Genomic DNA, 24,641 nt, shown 5'->3' on the forward strand with positions numbered 1-24,641 from the left:
ATGTTTCCCAATTCAAATCCTACAAGAAGAGAATCTGATAGACCAAATGCATCTTTGCCATTCAAGCCCTGACTTTTGGAGGGACAGCCCTAATGTCAGGGGCCAATCCCTGGTCCAATCAGGAGCCATCCCTGGGTAAAGAACAACCTAGCTCTGCTTCTCAGAGCAGGGGGCTGTGGGTGGGGCAGTTTCATCTCGAAGAGGAAGTTGGGTGTGGCAGGCACTTTGTTGACATATCCAGTATAGGAGTGCTCCTGGGAGCCCATCTCTCATCTCTGAAAGGTGACTTTGTAAGTTAGGACTTTTCATCAGGCCTTACCAGGAAAGCCCAGCCAAATGCAGTGTGACCTGCTGAGTTTGGAATTTCTCTTGGCTGGACACCTTCTTGCACTCTTCCTTCTGGGACTACCTTGGTTTGTCAACTTATTACCTGTTTGGAGTTGGCTTGTTTCTGGACTCTTTTCTTCACTTAGGTGAGTTGGCTTCCAACCAGATTGCTGGACTCTTGAATATGGTAAGTTTTGGGTTTCAACTTTTGTTCTGGATCATGCTTTAGCTTGGATGTAAATCACCTCTCTTGCTCTCTTGCCTCCTCCCTTCTACAAAAATTCACTCTTCTTGAAGTTATCACTTACCTGAGGGTGCCTTTCCTTCCCAGCCCACCAACACATTCCTGAGGGAATGACATTAAGAAATAGGTGATGGCTTCAGTGAGAGCAATTTTAGAGGAATGGTTGGGGCAGCAACCAGACAGAAGCAAGTTGAGGAAGTGGAAATAGTGAGTATAAGACTATTCTTCTGAGAAGTTTAGATGAAAAGGAGAGGAAGAAAACAACTAGGTGCCAAGAGGGTTTTTGTTTAATTATTATTACTTTAAGAATTCTTCTGATTATAGAATACATAATTTTGTAAAACACCTTGAAACATTAAAGTTATAAAGAATAAATTTAGAATTCTCCATAATTTAATAACTGTCTACATAATTATGATAGTTATTCATTTTTGAGCACCTACTACATAGAGGACTTCTGCTAGTCACTTTATAAGTAGTGTTTCTATTTACTGTGCAATACAAAGTCCTAGCTGGGCAAGACTTAAGATGAATATATCTACAATACAGAGTAAGACAATATCCTTTTTCCTAAAGCAATGATTGGTATCCATTGATTTACAAGAGGGCTGAGAAGTTTGCTGAGGGAAAAACTCAAATCCTTCGGTAGGGTTTTAGTAGTGCATGGACATGTCCATGGGGAATTCTTGAGGCAGGCAGATTGCTGGCAGGTATGGTGGGGCCCCCAGTGAGAGCATAGCCTGTTGAGGCAGGAGTCTGCAATGGTAAGTCTGGGCTTTAGTTCTGGAAGGCCATGGCCAGTTTGGCTGTCATGGGGTAGGGCCTAGTTCAGCTTCCCTGTATGTGTCTTCCCAGAAGAAAACAAAGAAGGGCCTCTGTGTAACAGAAAGAGTCATTTTATGAAGCTCTGTAATGCCCTGGGGCCTATCACCCGGTGGGTAACTGTGTGTAGACTCTCCAGGAAGAGAGCTTTTCCTTTCTCACTTTGAAAGACGCTGACAGACATCACAGGGGCTATCCAGCCCCAAGTTTCCCACAAAACTAGCATCACAGGGCCAGTCATGGCAGCAGAGGGTTTTCGTCCAATTTACAGTAAGGTACCAGTACCTGACCTCAGTTAGCTCCGTAACACTTTACCTTGAGCGTTAATGCTGAAATAAAAAATGGACTCTCTTACTTCCTGTTTTTCAAAGCATCATTGCCTAGGGGAACAATGCAGGGCTCTGAAAGAGGCATGCTGTGAGCTTCTAGCTCACTGTGGTACTGCCAGAGCCAGGACCATGGTGTCTGGCTAAGCTGTGACAATAAATGATTCAAGAACATGGGTAACATCTGCCCACTCATGACTCACTCAATGTCTTTGCACAAACACCTTCTTAATAGAGCCACTCTACATAAAACTGAATACCCCCTAACCCCTGATGTCCCATCCCCTAGAAAGTTGGGATAACTTTCTCTCCACTGCACTCATCATTTTCCATACCATAATTTTTCTTATTTCTTCTTCTTTTTAAAAAATTGTCCCTTTTCCTACCCTAGAATGTAAACTCCACGAAAGTAGTATCCATGTATTTATTGTGTGTCCCCCCAGAGCCCAGATCAGTGACTGGCACAGAATCTTCAATAAATATTCATTGAGTTTGTCCACTTTGTGGGTTTCCCAAAAATATTTGGGGGAGGATGAGAACTATTAAGATTTTTAATTAGTATCTAGATTCATAGCATGGGAGAACCTAGGATATTTGCTTACACTGATAATAACCCTGTAATGTGTGTACTATAATATGCCTATTTTACAGATGAATAATGAATTAGAGCAAAAGCAACTTGCCCAGACCTCATAGATAATAAGGGCCAGGGCCTTATCATAAACTGGTATAATAAGTAAGAAGACCATATAGGAGGTATTCCTATAGCTGAGGCAAGAGTTAACAAAAGCCTTCATTGATATGGTAGAAATGGAATCAGAAAAAAAAGGGGGGGGGGATGGAAAGGAAAGAAACTGTGCAGATTGATAAGAAACATGGGAGAGAGTATTTAATACATTTTACGGGCTCTGGAAGCAGCCCATAAAAATAAGATGAGCACAAGAAGACTCTTCTAAGAGGGAAGTAACTTCAATTTCTTTCAGAAAGAGAAGATTGGCTAGTTGAAAAACAAGAAAGAAACAGATTGAGTAAATTCAAGTCCTTGCAATGTCGAGCAAATCCAGGACAAAATTATCTTTTTTAAATTTTTTTTTTTCAACATTTTTTATTTATTTTTGGGACAGAGAGAGACAGAGCATGAACGGGGGAGGGGCAGAGAGAGAGGGAGACACAGAATCGGAAACAGGCTCCAGGCTCCGAGCCATCAGCCCAGAGCCTGACGCGGGGCTCGAACTCACAGACCGCGAGATCGTGACCTGGCTGAAGTCGGACGCTTAACCGACTGCGCCACCCAGGTGCCCCCAGGACAAAATTATCTTAATATGGATTTCATATCTGGATTTTAACTGCAAAACAGATGAGAGTGTAATAACTTACGGCAAAAAGAGTTGAAGTTGAGTCATGACATGGAGAAGATTGTGGCAACAGTGTCCAAGGAATGAGTCAGGAAGCAGTGCGAAGCCTTGGGGAGAGGGGATTCTCAACAGTAGGACTTGGGGTTGTTAATTAGCAGGTACCTAGGCAATATGAGAGGCCCTTGAAATAGGCCTTGGTTTAGGATGAAGGAACTGCAGGGCACAGTAAAGAGTAGGTCAGGCCACCTCTGTCGCAGACTTTGAGTCTGTTGTTCTCTCTTGTTCAGCAAGAGAGCGGATGCAGAATTAAATGTGAGAGAGGCTAATGTCTGGAAGGAGACAAGAGCCATGAGTAAGGGTCCTTGCTCCGTTTTTATTAAGATCAGAAGGCTTACAGATGTGATGGATGTGCACAAAGAGACAATGAAATAGTGAACACTAACTCATGTGTGAGAGAGAAAGGGGGTTTCAAAGATATGTGGTGTTAGGGGTTTGGATCAATACAAAACAAAATCCCTGCACCCAGCAGATGGTTGTTTATGGCAGGCATGTAGGCAGGCACGCACGCACTAGGCACTGTGTCTGCTTATCTTAACTTGCCTAGGGGATAAGACAGATGGAGCGTGCTACCTCAGGGTCAACAAGGCACCTTTCTTTTGCTAATTAGCTCCGGTCAGGGAAATTTCACTCTGCTGCTGTGGTCTATAGCCCTGTTTACCTGTTTACCTATTCTGGACCTTCTGTCCTGTGAAAGCAGCTTTCTGCTTTTGTTCTATGCTGGGGGTGCTTTTGCCCTGTTTAACTGTCCTGGATGCTTTCATCCTAAGCCTTGTTAACCCACTGGTGCAAGCTCAGGCAGTTCCTAAACTTACTCCCCACACATCCCCACCATCCCACTCATCTCTGGCCCATCAGCTGGTATTGCAGACTATGCTGTGATCCCCCCAGGGGTTTTGGAAGGGGAATGAGGGTCAGAAGACTGGATCAGAAGGGCCAACCAGGATGGTCAGTCACACATGGTGAGAAGCAGGTGGGGAAACTGGATTAATGCCTACAGGAAGCCTCAGGAGGATAAATCCATCCCAAGTCACTGGATACTGGTTATGGGGGTGGCAGCCTATTTATTCATTCAATCAATATTTACTGAGTGTTCTTTATATGCTGGGCACTGTGCCAGACATTGGGCTAGGTGCTGGGAATTGAGGTATGAATAAACTATTTCCTGATTTCTTCCCTCTCTTTAGGAGAAAGAACAGTAACAACATCTGGCTCTCATTGGTACAAGGATTGGGCAGGGCTGCGTCTGAAAGAGGCAGACATCGGCTTGGGCAGAGGGGTCAGGTTGGGGACAGCATGGCCTGGCTGATACAATACTTATATTGTACCATGAATTTGTGTTTATTTTCTACACTTCGCTTGGTACTATTTACTTATATTTGATAAGCAAATTGACTACTTTATGTTTTCTTATAAGGAATTTCTAGATACATAGTTATGAGATTGGATGGAGAGAGGGCTTTTGATTTTCAGTCCTCAAAGCAACAGTGTGCCTAAATTGCCGGCCTTGACAATCACCTAAAATAAGTGTATGTCAAATCATTCAGTAGAAGCAGCAGCAAAGAGGGGAAAGGGCATGATCCATCACTCCTTCATCATAAGCTCAAACCATGAATCACAGTGGAGTGTAAGGATTTTATATCACTGCAAGAGTAGAGGTCAGTGTGCAGATGTCTGGAGAGATGATCCCACCCATAACACTTTAAGACACAACACTCGGGAACCACTTAACTTGTAAGAGCAAGCTGGCAATAAACTTCCCAAGTTGTGTGCATGCCTTATTTTACTCAGTCTGTAAGTAGGCCCATAAGATCAGCCCTGTTTCCCAGGCAGGATTATTCCTCTCAATTACTGGAAGGTAATGGAAGAAACAGAGCTAGGGTCATCCACAAACCTAGGCCCTTGATTTATTTCATAGAATGGAACGGAATACTCATTTTTTTTTTGTCATGGTGATATGGGGTTTCCCTAGTAACAATGTTGTACATAATTATAAGATTCCTATAATAGCCTATCTAATTCTGAATACAGTATATGTATAATATAGTTGACTTCTACACAGCACCTAGCCCAGCATCTAAAAGGGGACAAGAATAGGACAATAAGTAAGAGGAGGGGCCCAAATGAAAGTTCATTTAAAAAAAATTTTTTTAACGTTTATTTTATTTTTGAAGGAGAGAGAGAGAGAGAGACAGAGTGTGAGTGGGGGAGGGGCAGAGAGAGAGGGAGACACAGAATCCAAAACAGGCTCCAGGCTCTGAGCGGTCAGCACAGAGCCCAATGCGGGGCTCAAACTCACAAACTGTGAGATCATGACCTGAGCTGAAGTCGGACACTTAACCGACTGAGACACCTAGGAGCCCTGAAAGTTCACTTTTAAACCGTTTTTTAAATTTTAGCTATATGACTACAGGTTCTAGCTGAAAAGGTTTCAATCTTTGCCTTAATGTAAACAGTGAAGATTCCAGGAGACAGGATTTTAGGGTCAATTTAAAAATTTCCTAGATCTGTTGTCTGTGTTATTTCAGTCTGAATCCTATACCCCATTTAAAATATAGGCCATTCATTGCTACAAAGAATTTTAAAGCAGAATCAATCAGTGTACTTCAATCTTAACATTTATTAATTGCTTCCTCCAATCATTTTACATGTATACCAACCCATTCAAGCCACATATCTATGAGATATGTGTCATTATCATTTCCACTTTACAGATGAGGAAATTGAGGCAGAGAGTAAGTAACTTGACCAAGCTGTCATACCTAGTGAGTGACAGAGTTCATGCCCAGGATCCAGGCAGTGTGACTCTGGAGGGCACACTTGTGGCCACCACACTACATTGGCTCTGTGTACTTGGTTATCCCAGTAAAACAACTCTTAGATGTTTACGTGTTTGGTACTCTTGTTTTGGATGATTACCTATTACCCATTGAAAGTTGTCAACTTTGTTTCTAAAACTGGCAAGCTTGGTTTTAAAACTCATCTTTTTCTGCCCTCTTTTCCACAAGAGACAGTTGTATAGTAACCTTTTCAGAAACAAAATAAGTGTAGAGTTACTTTTGCGAGGACAAATGGGGGAGGACAGTCCACACATAAGCTGGGCCAGGGTTCCAGTACCTTGTTCTTAACATGTATCAGTTGCCAGTATGCAAAGGCAGTCTTTTTCAATGAAAACCAGATAAAATGTGTTTATTTCCATGCCTTAAAATCTTCCTATATAACAAAGGATAGCTTTTATTTTTCTTATCTGCCATTTTTCTCATCAGTACATAATTTCCTCTCATTTCTTCCAAGGTTGATGTAAGACTAGCCTTTTTACATTTGATACCCTTAGGAAAATCTAGGAAAGAGAAGTGGATGGGGAAGCATTCAGAAATTATTTATTAACTTAGGATATTTTAACAATTGCAGTAGCTTCTATCACGCTCTTTTCTCCAGCTTCTGGGTCTATGAGGAGGAGGAGAAACTCATCTGCAGTGACATTTCTTCATTCTATTATTACTTCTTGCACAGGGTAGTAGAATTTTTTTTTTTTTTTTTTTGTAAGCATCTTACTTTGGAGATAAAGAAAGGAACAGCGAGTCCAGCCTGTATATTTTCCTACAGAACATTATTTTGACCTTCTGCATGACATAAAAGATAAGCTAAAATTATACTCTGTTTAAGTTTTAGATTAGCATATTTTGGCTCAAAATTTGCTATAAATTTTAGAACTTTCTATTGTGTCACGGTGACCCAGACGGAAGACTTTTTTGATTCGTAAAGACTATTAATCTCATACGTCCAAATATATTTCATATGCAGTTCAACAAATGAAAATTAGGTGTTCTTAATGGGTTTAGGGGTGAATGAGCCAATGAGAACAAGCCCCTTTTTACATGACAGCTTCAGGGAGATGGGCCAGTCAGGGACAGGGAGTGCTGAAGGGTGGAGAAAGGAGCAGTTAAGAAGGCTGGAGCCTAGAGACACTCCATATCTTGTTTGTTGAGATGATGTTTTGAGACCCAAATCCATCCTGTTCACTTATTCTCTAACAACAAACCAAGCAACTGAACACAGTCCACGCTTAGCTAAGTCAAAGCCCAAGGGGTTACTGGCATCACAGGCCTCCCCCGCCCACCTGGAGCATGAGAGTGTCAGCGAAGGAAGGGAAGGGCGGTGCCATCACTTTGTGTCCCCCGAACTAATAAACACACCTCTTTTCCTCTTCTAAAGGCTTGTCAGAAAGGAGGTGCAACTCAGTTGAAGCATCTCCAAAATCCTGTGGCTGGTTTACAAGCCACTCTGTAAAATTATGGCCCTGGCACCAATTTATTAGCTATGTTTCACAGTAAAAAGAAACTTAGGGTCACTGTTTATTATGAGAATGTGGTCAAAGTGAGAATTTTTTTTCTGTTTTATGAATAGATAGCACAGTAAGGAATTAGATAATTTATGTATTTGAGCTTAATTCTAGATAATGCATTATTTCTTAGGAATAGGATAATAAAACATTAAACTTCAAAATTAAAAAATAAAATCTCTGATAAATTAAATTTAAATAATTTTTTTAAATCTTTATTTATTTATTTTTAATTTTTTTTTAACATTTATTTATTTTTGAGATGGAGAGAGATCATGAATGGGGGAGGGTCAGAGAGAGAGGGAGACACAGAATCCGAAACAGGCTCCAGGCTCTGAACTGTCAGCACCGAGCCCGATGCGGGGCTTGAACTCACAGACCGCGAGATCATGACCTGAGCTGAAGTCGGACGCTTAACTGACTGAGCCACCCAGGTGCCCCAAAATCTTTATTTATTTTTAAGAGAGAGAGACACACACAGTGCGAGCAGGGGAGGAACAGAGAAAGAGGGAGACAGAGGATCCGAAGTGGGCTCTGCACTGACAACAGTGAGCTGAGCCCAGTGTGGGGCTTGAACTCAGAACCATGAGATCATGACCTGAGTTGAAGTTGGATGGTTAACAGACCCAGCCTCCCACAGCCCCTTGTTTTCTAATAAAAACAAAACAAAACAAAACAAAACAAAACAAAACACCTCTGGGTATATGATAGTAAAATCATATCTCACACACACACACACACACACACACACACACACACACACACAAAGATATTTTCTAAGAGACTTGAAGGCTATAGTCTTACCAAGTTAAAAATAAAATAATACGAAGGCTAAGAGAAACCATTGTGTTTTTGTTTTTGTAGTTGTTGTTGTTGTTTTGTCAGTAGAAATTGACTCTGTTGCTAGGATCCTGAATTTTAAATTACAGAAATCAGTATTATACTGATGAATCAGAAATGTCAGCGCATATTCTACTCAGATATAAAAGATATAAAAAGAGATATAAAAATTATGAAAGGAACATGGAAAATCTGATAGAGCTCTGTGTATTTTGTTGGGCTAATAAATACAGAACTCGTTATTTAAGGTGGATAAAACCTTTGTGGTCTCTCAAGCTTCTAATGTTTTCAAAATGTATTTATCTTATCACTTAAAAGCTTATAGTAATAATAATTTAAGTTCTGGTCGTTTTCCTTAAATAAAGGAATAAACATTTGAGGACACAATTCTGTCCCTCTACAGCAGGAAGAACCCATCATTTTACCGTGTGAATAATTTAACCAGAATTATTGCCCACCATTCAGAGAGTGGTTTATAGAACCTTTGAGTCAACTTGTGCTTTATGGTGCACTAAGCTCTTGACACTCACCTCTATAAACTGGAGACAGATTTGTTATTTGTATTACCAAATATTGACAGCAAACTTTAAAAAAGGGAACCTCCCTTATAGCATTACAGAATATTAGAGCAAAAGAGAACTGAAAGATGATCTTGAGTAAGCCACCATTTTATAGATGAGGAAACTGAAGCACAGAATGACTTGTGATGTCTCACTGAGCTGGGGCACAGTCTGGCCCAGGGCTCAGTTCCCTGGACTCTCAGACCCATGCTGCAGTACCAACACCATGAAGCCTCTCTTGTATCACTTGGCGAATGAGTGTGTTAGGCGCTGGAAAGATACAAATGAAACAGATACCAAGGAGCTCAAAATCTAATAGGGGGGAGAAAGCATTATACTGCACTCTGTACATTGTTGCTAGAAAGATCTTTCTAAAAATACAAATTGGAACATTTTGTCTGTCCTTGCAGTGGCTCCTCTTTGCCTATAAGGAAAATCCTCTTTTTTGTTCTCCAACCTCTTGTCTAACTGCATCTACACTGATTTTCAAAATCAGCCATAGAGGACCAATTACTTTTCCCTAAACATGACATGCTGTTTCATCCTGCCAGGCCTTTGCTCATGGTATCCTCTGCCTGCAAAGCCCTTCTCTAATCACCCTCCAGGAGGGTTTTCTCCTTTATAACCTATCTCCTTAGGTCACTCTCCTCCAATCTCCAATCTCACAGGTAGAATTGGCCATTCTCCTTTGTGCATGGTCCACTGTGGGCTGCCCATGCTTCTCCTACAGCAACTGTGCTACTTTGTAACACTGACTTCTTCAAAATAAATAATGTATTTGCTACTTACACTTGTGTCTTTCCCTGCTAATTGAAGGTAAGCTTTTGATGGTAGGACCATCTTCTTCATACCTTTAGAACACAGCTCAGCATCTGGCTCATAAAAGCTCTATTGAATGAACCGCCATAGAGGGCCTTGCAAAGTACCATGGCAATGCAATGGAAGGAGCAGAGGGGACTTGGAGGAGTCATCCCAGGAGATGAAGCCTGGGTGCCAAGTCTTAGATGATCAGTACCCCATCAAGGCAGAGGGCAGGGGTTGGTTCATACCTCATGGCAAGAATAGAATGCACAAAGGTACAGAGGCCTGAGAAATGATGGAAAAGGTGGCACATTTGATACATGGTGGGTTTTTTGTTGTTGTTGTTGTTAAACTAGATGAGTCTACAAAAGTCAGTCAGGACCTATGTGTGAAAGTCCTGGTAATCCATTCAAAGAAAGGAATTTTGATTGTACTGCAAGGGGCTAGAGAAGGAAGAGCCGTGAAGGGCAACATTCCAGAGTATGAATGATTGGATTGGCCTGTCAAGAGAAAGGGCAGTGCAGCAACTGAGGAGAGGTGGCTCTGGAAAGGGTAGGACTGGCATCTCTGAGTCCAGGTATGACATTGTTGACCTGAGGGCTCAGAGAACTGAGCCTGGTCCTGGTGAGAAGTGAGAAGGCCTGAAGCAAGACAGTGAATATGGAGACAAAGACAATGATTGGGCAAGCACAGCAGTGTTGGAACGGTGAGTGGGGACTAGTTGAAGATGAAGAATGAGGGAAAGGGGAGAGTCAAGGATACCTTCAAGCACTTATCTTGGATGTTGAAAAGGATGGCAGTGTTCTGATACGGAATGCAGGAAGAAGAGGTTTTTGGAAAATAACATGAAGTTGAGTTTGTGAGATGCTTACATGAAGATGTTAAGAAAGCATTTGGAATCATAAGTCTTAATATTTAGGAAAGACTCTAGTCCTGAGGATATCTAGTTGATAACTGAGTCCACAGGAGAGGATGAGATCATGTGGAGATCATGAGAGTGAGGGGAGAAGGTCTTGGATGAGGCCCTTGGGAAAAGGAGGAGAGAGAGAAGGTGATTTTAAGGACTGAACTGGAAGACCAAGAAGTAGGAACAAATCCAATGTGGAGTCATGGAAGCCATAGACAGAGAGAGCTTATTCACAGGGAAGAAAGAGTTAGTGGTGTCAAAACTAAAGAAAGGATGAAGATAATGAGGATTGGAAAAGAGTCCTGGAAGAGCTGTAATAGAAGGCTGTAAACACTCACTGGGGGCTGGAGGAAGTCCAGCCTAAGCCAGCATCAGCTTTGGCCCAGTGAATCAGACACAAAGGCTCCTTCTATTTCCTAGTCGCATCCAGTTCATAAGCCTGAATTTGGCTTAAAGTAGGAATTATGCTAAATAGCTTCATCTATTTAGGGTTAGTGAAATTGAGGTGGTTGGGCCATTTCATTCAAGAACTTGAGAAGGAACTGAAGAGCTTTCACGTCAATTTTCTTCTTCATATGTATGAGTTGGGGTAGATTAAGGAGGTAGCTGATGAAAGAAGTAAAAAAAAAAAAAAGATGAAAAGGAAGGGGAAATAAGTATTTGCTCTTTAAAAAGGTGATGTGCCAAACAGTAGTAGTCCCAGAACTCTCTATTCACCTGCCTCTACATACTCTAGGGTCTATTTCTAGGAAAACTATCATAGTAATGCAATCTCCATATAATTTGTTCCAAATTCCTCAAAGTTGTTTTACTAAAGGATTTAGTAAGTGTAGGGATATGAAGTGTGGCCTACAGGGAGTCTTGAAATTGAGAGCACAGAAATCAAAAGGAAGTGCTTAGACATTTTCAGAGAAAATTAAGAATGCTATGACATACAAGTGCATCATCAGTGGACTCATGTGACCAAGCAGGGTATAGATAAGCTTGGGTATTGTGGAATTCACACAAGGAGTCACATGGGGCATGACCTGTGCACTGGTCATGTACAGGAAGACCAGGTATCAGACCGCAACAGTTTAGAAGTTCTTAAGAGACAATCCCCCACCCCAAGAAATGAAAAAATAAACAATCCCCCCCAACAACCCACAGATAGTTTGAAAAGCACTATTCGAGATCACAGCCCATTTGTAAGACTTCTTATACTTAGTTTGGGATAAGCTAGTTGACAGCTTGAGCACACACCAAGAAGTTTAGATATAAAGTGAAAGGAAATTAGAAGTCATTGTAGAAGATGTGAATTGCTGCTGAAAATGTCCAAAGTTACCTTCTAAAAAGACCTTCTAGATTAAATGTAGGCTAGTTTATTTTTTACACCATTGTGTTCATTGCAATATCCCCAAGGTCTGTAACAGTCCCTGGCATGTGGTAGGCATTAAGCGTCTCTGTTAAATATCGAATTCATTGTTCTAATGACAACGTACAAAATGGATTGAGGAGGAGAAAGACTAGCATTAGAAAACGTGGCTAGGAGAATTAAAAACAATTTTTTTTAAATATTTATTCACTTTTGAGAGACAGAGAGAGGCAGAGAATGAGGAGGGGAGGTGGGGAAAGAGTGAGACACAGAATCAGAAGCAGGCTCCAGGCTCTGAGCTGTTTGTTAGCACAGAGCCCGACTCAGGGCTCAAATGTACGAACTGTAAGACCATGACCTGAGCTGAAGTCAGACGCTCAACCGACTGAGCCACCCAGGTGCCTCAGACTAGGAGAATTTGAAGACAGTCTAAATATAGGTCGGTGGACTAATCAGCCTACTGGACACAGGAATAAAGAAAACATAAATCTAAGAGATATTGGGAGGGTCCTCCAGCTTTTCTCATCTCAGGAGGCAGCACGGCCATCCACTAAGGTCCAATTCAAAAATCTGGGGTTATTATTGACTCTTCCATTTGTCTTTGTCCCCAGTATTCTGTCATTCTCTGAATCTTAAATACCTCTTTAAAAAAAAAAAAAAGTTAATTTATTTATTTTGAGAGACAGAGAGAGAGAGAGAGAGAGACAGAGAGAATCCCAAGCAAGCTCTGCACTGTCAGCACAGAGCTCAACTTGGGGCTCAAACCCACAAACTGTGAGCTCATGACCTGAGCAGAAAGCAAGAGTTGGATGCTTAACTGACTGAGCCACCCAGGCACCCCCTTGAATCTCTCTTTATTCTGACTTCTATTCACGCTGCTTTAGTCTGAGTTGTGGCACTTTTCCCAGGACATTTGCAATAGCTTCCTCAATAGTCACCCTGTCCCAGGCTCTTCCCCGTTCAACCTTTCTTTCAAAATGGAAAATCTGGTGTTTTTACTTTTTTGTTTAAAATGCTTGAATGGCTCCTGATTTACCTTCTAAGCTTAAGCACTACCTAAGCTCCATGATAGGGCAGTCCCTTACAAGGCTCTATATCATCTAGCACTTGCCTCACACTCCAGCCTTCTCTTCTGTTCCTTACCTGATGATCCTTGAACCTAAGCAACACTAAACTACTTGCAACCCCTGCCCTTAAGGGTGTACCTGCTGGTTTGTGCCTCTGTGCCTTTGCTTATGCTATTCCATTTGCCTGGAATGCTCTAAACCCCTACATCCTGCTTACTGCCCCATCTGTGGCAGTGTCCTTTCACTGTTGGAACGATTACCACAAACTCAGTGGCTTAAAAATGACACAAATTTATTATCTTACTTTTTTAGAAATCAAAAGTCTGAAATGAGTCTTGCAGAGCTAAAACCCCATAAGAGCTGTATATCTACTGGAGGTTCTAGGAAAGAATCTGTTCTTTGCTTTTTCGAGGTTCTAGAGGCTGCCCATAGTTTTTGGCTGATAGCCATGTCATTCCTCTGTTCGCAGTGTCACATCTTCTCTGGCTCGGACACTCCTGCCTCCCTTTTATATAAGGACACTTGTGATTACTTCAAGTCTACCTAGATAATCTGTAATCTTTCCATCTTCCCCGAATTTAATCACAACTGCAAAGTCCCTGTCACTAAGCAAGGTAACATCTTCACAGGTTTGGGACATTGGGCATCTTTGGGGAGCCATTATTCTTTCTGCCTACCACACCATCCACCTCTAGTTGATTTCTTAAAGCTCAGCTGTCACTTTTTCTCGGAAGGCATTCTCTGCTAATCCTTCCACTTAGAGCCAGTCGCTCTCTATTTTGTATATACAGGCTACCAGCACTGCATGGATTAGCTTGTATTGCATACATGAATTTTTTGAACATGTCTACACTCTCTCTACTATACTTTGAGCTGTTGAGGGAGTAGCTTATTTATCTTTGTATCAATAGCACTTAGCACAGTGCATGACATATAATAAATATGAGCTATGTTTGTTTTGTAAAAACGAATGTGCCAGGCATTGTGATGGCCTGGCCCCCACTTTCGCACCTACTTCCTCTCACGTCACATGGAGTTTCTAATTAACTGCTCTTGATCATACCATGCCTTTCCCATCCCCATCTCTCTCTCTGTCATGCCCTTCTTTCAACTTTTCTGTTTTATGAATGCTTATTCATTCTTCAAGGCACAAATAAAAAAAAAATTCCCCTCTGTGATACCTTTTGCGATCTCTTTAAGACAAAATTAATGTCTCCTCAGTTGGGTTGCTGAAATATTTTGTAAATATCTGTATTTCATATCTCACATTGTGATTTGCTTGGTTATACACACATCTGCTCCCCCACAAGAGTGTGCAAGGGCCCTATCTTGTTTATACCAGTGCAAGGTGCATCACAAGGGTCCATTACTGTTTATTAAATGAAATTGCATGTGAGCAAATGAGCATGGAGGGGATGAGCAAGGGAGGCAATAGGAAGGAACCAGAGGTAAAGGATGCCCTCGAGAAAAGGTAAGGAGGAAGGAGGAGACTGAGAAGACACTTGTAAAGAGTATTCAGAAGACTTAAGGAAGCAGAGTGTGATGAAGACTGGAGTCAGAATGACTGTTCTCTAATTAAAGAGGACAGTGTGAGCAACAGCACCAAATACCACTGAGAAGCTGACCTGGGAAATCAATGAGAAAGGCTGTTGGACTTGACCTTTAAGAGATCTTAAGGGCTTCAGTAGGCACAGCTTTAAGAGGGCTCAGTCAGGGCCCTGGGTCTGCTCCTGCATTTAGGTCAGGAGAGGAAGCATCTCCAGAAGATAAAGGATGAAAAGGAAAACCAGACTTATTATCCAATCACGCTGTCTGAATGTCTGAGGGCATGAACACCACAGCACAATTCCAAGTCAGGTTGAAAAGCTTGGTTCTTTCATCTGATACAGAGGGTTCAAAGTACCGGGAGATGCCAGTGGTTCTCAAGGAATACAGGGACCAACTTGACACGTTCCCTACAATAACCAGAGATTTTCATCAACAGGGCACAGTCAGCTTGGCAGTCTAAGGACATTTTAGAATTCAAGGCAAATGTCTAGTCTGGCTACAGACCTGAGAGGAATTTCTCTTCCATGGAGATTTTCTGGATACTGCGATTTCTCTTTGTGAAGCATTCTCTGACCCAGTGGAGCAATATTCTCCATGCCTCTGCCTGCCTTGAATCATGTTGTCTTATCTTCCACCTAAACTGCCTTTTCCAACGTATGTCCTCTTTGGCTAACCTTTATGGCCAGTTGTCTGTCCTGATCCAGATGAAGATTAATTTAGACAAACTCTTATGCCTGTCATCTTCCTGGATTTTTTTTTTTTTCCAAATCGATTTCATTTAGCATTTAGTTCTGTGATCTGCTTCTGTTGTGTCCTAAATCAATCTACTCTGGTCTGACAGTTTTTGCATTCTCAACAGGAGTAAGAATGGTTTTTAGGGGATGAGAAACAGTTTTTTAAATTTATAAATTATAGGTGTAAACACAGAACATAAACTGATAAAACAATATGTCTCTGGTATCAAAATGTCATAGAGGAGAACAATTTAAAAATGTCTGAAAAGGCTCCTTAGGAGGGCAATAATGAAAAAAAAAATGTTCAGAAACACCATGTTGGGTAACAAAGCTGAAATTCAAGCTACAAGAGAAACACAAGAGTGAATAGTGAGGAAACAGGCAGTCAAGGTTGGTTACTTGACTGAGTGGATTATGGAGAAGATTCCAACCCAGCAAACAAATTTTGAGCATTTATTATGTGCCATGAGTTCTGTGAAACCCTTCCACGTTTGGTAGCAGAAAGCTTCTCCTTATTTGAGTCTCAACGTATGTTTCTTGTAGGAACAACAGCAACATTTTCCATTGAGCCAGTAGTCTACTGACCTCCTCTCTGCTTCAGCACCTTTTATGCTAATCACACAGTTGGAGGTAACTCCTCATTCACATTTTGCAACATAAGAAAATGAAAAACACAGCCCAGCTTGTGTTTGTAGAAGCTCCTTTCATGGCAGCCTTTCAACGGGTTGGGCAATTTAAAAGATGCAATTGTAATCATGACTAACTCATTAAGATGCTTGAGGGAAATCTGAACATCCTTAACCTACTTTTGAAAAGAGAGGCAAGGAAAATACAGGATTGGGGATAATCCAAGGAAAACAATTTCAAGTCTTTGAACAATAGACAGACTCTAGACCCTCTTTAGCTGGGCTTGAATAGGCTAGGGCACAGAACAAAGTGTTGCTTAAAGGAAGCCCAGCAATCATTTGTGTCTACTTGCTCTTCTAGAGTATGACCTTTACTTGGTTGGTTGTTTTGGCTTTTAAAGTCCTCTTCTTTGTTCTCTCATAGCATTCATTAGGAATTTACCACTGAGTCTTTGCATTTTATCTTAGTCAGGTTGTCTATGCTGTGTACTCATCTTCTGTACTTGACTCCTGAGTTTTCCTTCTCTTCTGCTTTCCTTCTCTTATCATGAGTGTTGAAGCAGGGATGACACTGTTGGGGTGGAAAGCTGACGGGGTAAGATGGATGAGCCACAGTGTCCACTTAGGATCTAGAGCCAACTCTTGGCAGCTTATCCATGGTAAATCTTGTTTTCAGCTTCTTGTTGACTTTATCACCCACTTTGTGTGCTTAGCTCTCTGATGGATGTTATCATCAGCTCTGTTTATTCTCAATGCCAAGAGCACCAGTTGAGCAGGGAAATATTCAGGAGAACCTACTCTTTAAGTGTCAAGTTGACCAGCAAAAAAGAAACATCATTGTTTTATTGAATTTGGCATTGTTTTAAACACAAACAGTCATTTACACTTTGTCAAATTAGTTGTGCCTGTAGTCATGGTCTTATTCCTCCTTTCTGGTCATACTTTGTTCTCCAGAGGGAAAAGAAGAAAGGAAGGGAAGATTTTTAAAACACAGCTTCGAGTGGGAGTCTGAACCACAGGTAAATGTGTGACTTTAAGGGATAGGGAAGCATGTCTGCTTGGGTGCCTGCAACTGAAAAGGACAATTGACTATAAGGAGAATAGAAGCAAGAGACACTGGTGGGTAATTAGACAGCTTTTCCAGAACCGGGTCATTTTCACATCAGAGCCTCAATATATTTTTTGTTTCATAAGTTCTTGAAACATCAAACATACTCATTCAAACAATTCTTTTGATATAGTAGATATTTGTAGGCTGCCCTGAAAATCAGGACACCCTGAACTTAATCCCTACAGTGACACTGACTGACTCTATAACCTGCAGCCTTTTCATTTCTCCAAGATAGCATGAATCATGAAAAACATAGAGACTTTGGAATTATTACAACATGGGTTCATCTGCCCCCACCACTTATTCATCCTACCCCTACCACTTATTAGCTTGTTGACCTTGGATAAGTTGTTTAACTTCTTTGAGCCTCAGTATTTGTATTTGTGTGGCTTAACAGAGTTTTTTTGTTTTTTTGTTTTTGTTTTAATTTGAGTGTAGTTGACATGCAATGTTACATCTTCATTTGTTAAATGGAGATAAAGACACCTACCTTGCAGGAATGCTGTGGGGATCTAACAGGGTCATGTATGCAAAATACCTAGCATGTGGAAGTCACTCATAGAGATATCTACACCCAGAGATGGGAAAAAGCTAGGTGACAAAAGGCCTGGGGGTTCTGAGCTCATTAGATGCTTTCTTAACATTATGGTATCGTGAGAGAATGAGAAGAATGCAGGCTGGTCACATAGAAATCCAGGCCTGTTTTATTTCTGGTTACCACAGCAATCAGAATATACAGGGGAAAGGTGAAGAGGGAGGGAGGGAGAAAGGGAGGAGGGTGAGAGAGAGTGAGAACAAGAGAAGAATGGAAAGGATGTGTTCTTCCCAAAGGCAGAGAACTCTAGCGACCTTCTGCAGTAGGCCAGGAATAAAAGGTAAATGGTTGCCTGCTGGTAGTATGCCCACCAAGCCAAGCAACCAAAGGGTTTGCTGCTCAGTCTCCACAGATGTTGGTCCTTAGCTTTGGACAAGTCCTTTGGAGACTATTTTGCCAAAAGCAAGAAAGGCAGCTGCCTAACTGCCCAGTCCATGGAGGTGACAAACTGGTATGTCATCAAAGAAAGAGAGAGTCATGGAAAATAAAAGCCTGTGGTTCAACCTCTCAGAGAGTCAGGTGGCTGGGAGGTGGCACGTTTGACTCTTGCTCATTAACAAAGTTTGCCTTTGTGTCCACCTCCGCTTTGCCTACCTACCCGCTGGGTAGTGGTTGGGTTCCACTGGGTAGGCAGTGAGTGCCTACTTAAATCACTAATCAAAATAATCACTGAGTGTGGGCCACATACCCAACATTCATTTAGCACATCTATATTGGATGTTTTATATGAGAATAACAAAAATAATAAATAGACTTTGACTACACACTCAAGAAGGTCCCAATAGCACAGTGATATGTTCAACTAATTGTTAAAAGGCCATTTTCACATCATATACTATGTGCATATACTATGCAGAAACCAGTGGTAGAGGGACTCAGGGAAAGGCACAACAAATCTGAAAAAGAGTTAAGAGGAGATGGCATTTGACCTAGGCCTTGAGCTAGGATTCCACAGACTAAGGGGAAGATAGGGTGGAGGAGGGAAGGCAGCAAAGATATCCAAGGCAAAGGAAAGTGCGTGTGCAGTGGTGAAGAGCACATAGCATGTCTGGAGACGGACTGGCCTATAGTTTGATGTTCTTGAAACATGGGCTGTGTAACACAGGGGCAGGTAGAGGAGGTAAATGTGGCCAGAATGCTAAGAGCTTTCTGCGTCAGCCTATGGAGTCTGGGTTCTAACTACCATAGGTAATGGGAGCCACTGGTGGGTTTTAAGTACAGAGTGATGGGATTATACTTCTATTTTGGACAGTCCTGTGGGTTGCCGTGTAGTGAATGTACAAAGGAAGGTGAGACTGAAAGCTGGGAGACCATTAAGAAAATCATCAATTGTGTCAGATGCTGAATATGGTCAAGGAGGATGAGGACTGAGATGAAGTTCATTGGATTTGGCACTTGAAGGTCTTTGGTGACCTCTAAAAGTAATTTCAATAAAATAATTTGAGCAGAAACCAAGTTACTAAGCCAGTGGTTCTCAAAGTGTGGTCTCCAGACCAAAGGCATCAGTATCACCTGGGAACTTGCTAGAAATGCAAATTACCCAGCCTCATCCCATACCCCACCTCAAAACTCTGGGTGCGGGGCACCACAATTTGTATTTTCATGCCCTCTGGTGCACACCAAAGTTGGAGAACTACTGGCCTGAACAAATCTTTCTCCGTCTCTTCTCCAAGCGGGCTGCTTAGAGAACCAGGAACCAACTCTTCCAATAACTGAGCTGAAGCCCTAAATACGTGTCAATATCATAGTTTCTCAGCCCTTTGCATAAGTCATTCCCTCTGTCAGTGGTAGGCTCTCCCCAACTCTCTCTCCAAATGTACACATAGATAGTTTCTACCTGGCAATACTGAATGCACTGTTCAAGGCCTAACTCAAAAGCCACCTTCCTAGGAAGTCTTTCCAATTTCCTCCAGGAAGCTCTTCTATGGATCCTGCTGCACATATTTCTACTATGGCATTTATTTTATTGTGTTATTTTGTTTGGTTTACTGTCTTCCCCACTAGCTAGAAGTTCCTCAGGAGCAGGGACTGCCTTGTTCATCTCTATTTCTCCATTGTTTTCACATAGGAGATGCTCAATAAATGTAGAAACAGAAAGCTATAATGGGTTGAGGAAGTAAGAATAGCAAGGGAGAAACTACTCTTTTAAGAGGTTTATGAGTGAAAGGAAAGAGAAATTTGTCTGAGCCAACAATAGAAAGTAATTGTGTGTGTGCACAAGCATGTGCATTATGGCTGGAAGAAAAGTTTTGGCTGAGAGGATTAAGCCAGTAGAGGGCAAGAAATGAATGACAGTGACAGTGGGGGCAGATGGATAATGAATGGCAAGACTGTCTTGGAAAAGTCCAAAGAGGATGAAATTAATGGCCAATGCAGAAGGATTAGCAATGGAATATAGGAAAGACTTTTCTCTGAGATATAAGGGCAGGAAGGAAAGGTGGGAACATAAGAGCTAAGTTGTGAGGTTAAGGGAGAGAGGTTGGGGGAGCGCTTTGATGGTCTGCCAGTACAGAAACGGGGAAGGCTAGGGACAGTTCTACAGGGGAGGGGATATTTGAGCTAAGGGGTATGTTTATTGAAGTGGGAAGTGAGGCCTTTTGCTGGGGAGGAAACAGGGAACAGAAAGAGGGAAAGAGGCCTGAGGAGACTGGTAAAGGCCTGCCCATGTTTTAGAGGTGGGGGGTGGGGTAGTGAGGTTAGAGAGCAGCAGTGGGGGTGGTGGGTATTTGGTGCTGATCTATTATAGCTGCTGAAGGGGCCTGCCCATTCACTCCACTGTCTTGGGCAAGGGATGCAGTGTGGGTAGACTGTCGGCAGGGGCTATCTCTGCAGAATGACGGACAACTCTGGATACAGATCCCAATACTGACATAGGAAGCATTCGAGCTCTACATTTCATCAATGCTGGAATATAATGCAGATAGTAACAATATTACATATGACAACTCTGTAGCAACACAGGAAAAGATCTATGATCTATATGAATTAGCTGAGAAAGCAGGCTAAAAACTGTATGCGTGTCATGATTACAACTATTTGAAAGGTGCATAGGAAGGAAAGCCTGAATAAAATCTACCAAAATTTTATTGGCGATGGCATTATAGGGGGTTTTCCTTTAATTTTTAATTATGTATATATTTAAGTGAAAATATGGAAATAAATAGAATTGGTTCTTTCCCTACTGCCTTTGTCTTTTATTTGGTACGTTTAGAAGACAGCATTTCAAAATAAAAAGTTGTAGTGTGGAACCAACCTGTAGAATTGTCTGAGCTTCTCTCCTCTAAGTGGCAGAGGCAGGGAAATGAAGCCCTTGAGTTGTCCCAGGGTTGGAGGCTGACAAGCGAGAGATTGGGCATCCTGCTGTAGGGGAGCACAAAGGAGGTATGTGATCAAGCTGCTCTTTTAATAAACTTGGGAGACCAGGCTTACAATATATGATCAGTGGACAACTTACTCCATGTTCAGGCAAGTTGTCTAAACAATGGGTGGGACTGAAATGCTGTGGCAGAGACCTGTGGGCAGGCAGATGTAATTTGCAGAAGTCATTTGTTGCCACTGGAGGTGGTCAGAAGGACCTGGGCTGTGCCACTGCATCGCAGCTGTGTGCTCTTGGGCAACTTCTGGATTTCGTTTTCTGCCTGTGAAGTGGGAATGATAACATATACTCATAAGCTGGTGGGGACATTACAAATTATAACGCAGGTGAAGTGCTTAATACAGCGCCTCACAGACGTAAGCACTCTAACATTTCCTGCCATTATCATTATTAATGTGGCCAATATTATTATTATCTATAAATATTTATGATAGAGGGAACTGATTTGCATTGGGGGAGCTTTGAATTCTTTGGAGGGAATTCAGGGAGGTGTCCTCAGGGTGGTTGTCTGTCACCTCTAGAGCAAGGCTATGGGTTCACTCCAGGCCTTCAGGAGGGAAGAGGGAAATGTGCAAGGAGGAACTCCATGTTGCTTCTTCTTTTGCTAGTGTTTGTGTTACTTCCCCCCTTCTAAACAGGTGCATATTACTCCAGAGCGCCCTTTCACCTTCCTCTCCCACTCTTCTCTTTTTCTTCTTTTCAACTCTTCATACTTCTCTTTTCTCCTCAAAACCCCAGGCAGAGGACACATAAGGAACTATACTACTTTTTGCATGTTCCAAGTTTGTTTTTTGAAACTTGAAGGTTGTCTCCTCGTTGCAGCACTTGGAGTTTACATGAGCCAGTCTGTGTTCCTGCTGTCCATTCCTCCCCTTACTTAAGAAAGATCTACGCCCCCAACTGCTGCCTTTAGTAAATGCTTTTAAACGATAGTCATCGGTAGACAGGCAGTATTCCAGACCATAAGAGTTCAATTAAGGAAGGTTCTTTTGAGGTAACTATATCTTGCAAAAGAAGCCAACAGAGGTGTGAACTGTCCACAGGGCCCTTCTAGGCAATGAGGTGTATTTTCCCAGACTCAGATGTAAATCTTAATGTGGGAACCATTCTCTGTCTTGCTAGCATCTGTTCTTTTTTTCTTGCTTAGATGTTTAGTAAGTAGGATAAAAGGGAAAAAGTCAAAGTTTTGAAAGAAAAATGCTTAGACCAGTGGTCTGAGCCAGAGAGCAGAGTGGTCCTATTACGTTATTCTTAACAAAAACCAGAATGATTAAAAACCAAGTTGGTGTCCAGATCAAGTACAACCACCACTCACCTTCCGAATTCCAATTTTACATTCTGTCCTGCATTCATGAGTAATAATGATGTACTTTCAGCTTTGTTGGAAACCCTATTTGTATATTTTACAAGGTCATTACCTTCAGCAACAGATACCTGGTCTGAGCCCAGCAATTACCACCTCTGTCTCTGCACACATTAGCACACATACACACCACTGATTTGTACTTTCCTATAAAATTACTCTTTCCCTTTTTAATTAGAATGTTTTCAGAAGCAAACCCTATCGTTAAGGCCATGTACGCTTCCATTATAAATACCTGTTGCCAGCCATTAATTATCTCCTGATGAATTACTTTAGAAGATCTTTTTTAATGCTCACTTTTAAAAGTGAGATTTCTTTTCCTTACTTGTGATGCTTCCATCCTCATACTTACTTAACCGCTTTGAATTCCACATAATAAGAAAATGTTCCCCTTTCTTTTGCTTCAGGGGAGTTCGATGTGATCTGTACTCAGAATGAAGATTTTTTTCATACTTTAAGGTGGAAACTTTCTGTGGGCCTGGACCTCACTGCTCAAGAATGTCTTGGCTAATTGTGAGGGAAGAATATAAGAATGTTAGTGGAAACAATTGAATAGTCTCTGGGAACAAACACCTTAACATTTCATAAATATCTACGGTTGCATAACCATTTTAGTGACAGAAGCACTGTGAGTTATCCAATAATATTGTGGTTTGATAATTACACAGTTGTGGGTTTATGCTGCTTTTGAATTGGGGAGATGTCCTGGTGCATACAGGTCAATCCTTTTTGTGTCATTATATATAAAATATATACATCCACTTAGTAATTGAACTATAATATCTCCCAGCATAAAGTACTTAAAAGAAAATTTTAAGTTAAGTAATGCTAAAGTGAGCATTCCTGTACTAACTTAGCTGCTTATCTCATGGATAGCGGAGAATTTGGGATTCCTAGTTACAGTACCATTCATTGTGTAGTACATACATATGAACATTTCATTATACAAGGACAACCTTAAACTTTCCTCTTCTTGACCATCAATTAAAATTTTTAAAAATGTTTATATATTTATTTATTTTTGAGAGAGAGAAAGAGAGAGAGAGAGACAGAGCACAAGGAGGGGAGGGGCAGAGAGAGACACACACACACAGAATCTCCAGGCTCCGAGCTGTCAGCACAGACCCCAATGCGGGGCTCGAACTCACAAGCAGTGAGATCATAACCTGAGCTGAAGTCAGATGCTTAACTGACTGAGCCACCCAGGCACCCCTTGACATCAATTAAGTTGAGATACTCATATTCCTAAAAGGGTAAAGATATGTCAAGAAGCCCAGGTTACAGTTTCTTATATTATTTATACCCTTAATCAGAGCAGAGACAATTAGCTGAAGATTCTTGGCTCCTAATTCTCAGAGCTAGTTTGAATCCTTCTGGAACCTGTTCTCTGTTTGACTGAACCTGGTGGACCTCTCAGAATGCAGGTCTTCATTGTGCACTTACTCCATGCTCCCTGCAAGACAAGAACCAACTACTGTGGGGTTTACAAACAAGAATAAGAGATGCTTCCTGTGCTCACAGTGTTTACAGTCCAGCTGTATAGGCCACCTCAGTTCATTCATATCTTGTAGGCTGGGGACAGGATGAAATGAAAGCGGCCTTAGAATTAATCACAGTGCTCTCTACTTTCCCACAGCCCCATGCTTCATCTCTGCTGTAGTTATGTTGTATGTTGGCCTTCCTCGATGCATTGTAATGTCCAGAGAACAGGGGCTGGTTCTGATGCACATCTGTATCACCACAGAGTCAAGGATGTGCTTTGCAGAGGGTAGGCTCTCAAAAGATGTGTTTAAACCAGAGAATGTACTCGCTTGCTTAGGCTTCCTAATTACAATGAGTCAGCTTGTTTTGTCCCATTGTGGTGGACTTCACCAATATGGTGAAGCTGTTGGCCCTCTGCCCAGAGGTACCCAAACTAAAGATGGTCTTGGGTGTGCTTCATAACTGGTGTTATGTTTTAGGAAGAGACAGAATGAGACAGAATAAGAAGTCAGAAATAGCAGGGGTTTTGTCTCAGCTGTCATTAATGACTTGACCTTGGGCAAGGCACTTAAACTCTATCTCAGTTTCTTCATCTGTGAAATGGGGGATAATAATGACTGGCTTGACTGTTTCCCATGGTTGCTTTGCGAATCAAATAAGATAATGTACTTAAAAGTGTTCTGGAAAGCCTAAAGCGCTGCACAAATGCAAGGTATTATTTTGCAGAGATCTTCCTTTTAATTCTTGCTTCCACACACACTTTATCACACAACTCTGGGTTCCTGGGTTATGTGGGGAGATGTG

General features: G+C 41.6%; 1 long non-coding RNA gene across 5 annotated transcripts in view; it reads right to left on the bottom strand.

Annotated features, from left to right (window-relative positions):
• Positions 1-24,641, bottom strand: part of LOC132671200 (uncharacterized) — a 44,935-nt gene that overhangs the window by 15,253 nt on the left and 5,041 nt on the right. For 2 of the 5 annotated variants that reach the window (XR_013557407.2, XR_013557406.2), the window contains exons 2-3: positions 21,071-21,254; positions 19,166-20,976 (exon numbers count right to left, since the gene is read on the bottom strand). This is a non-coding gene — a long non-coding RNA (uncharacterized LOC132671200). Of the gene's footprint in view, positions 1-15,512; positions 16,983-19,165; positions 20,977-21,070; positions 21,255-22,707; positions 22,826-24,641 lie in introns of those variants that run through there. The other 3 variants (XR_009606995.3, XR_009606996.3, XR_013557405.1) reach the window with 3 other exon arrangements.

This window comes from Panthera onca, chromosome C1 (assembly GCF_046562875.1).
Source record: "Panthera onca isolate mPanOnc1 chromosome C1, mPanOnc1 haplotype 2, whole genome shotgun sequence".
NCBI lineage: Eukaryota > Metazoa > Chordata > Mammalia > Carnivora > Felidae > Panthera > Panthera onca.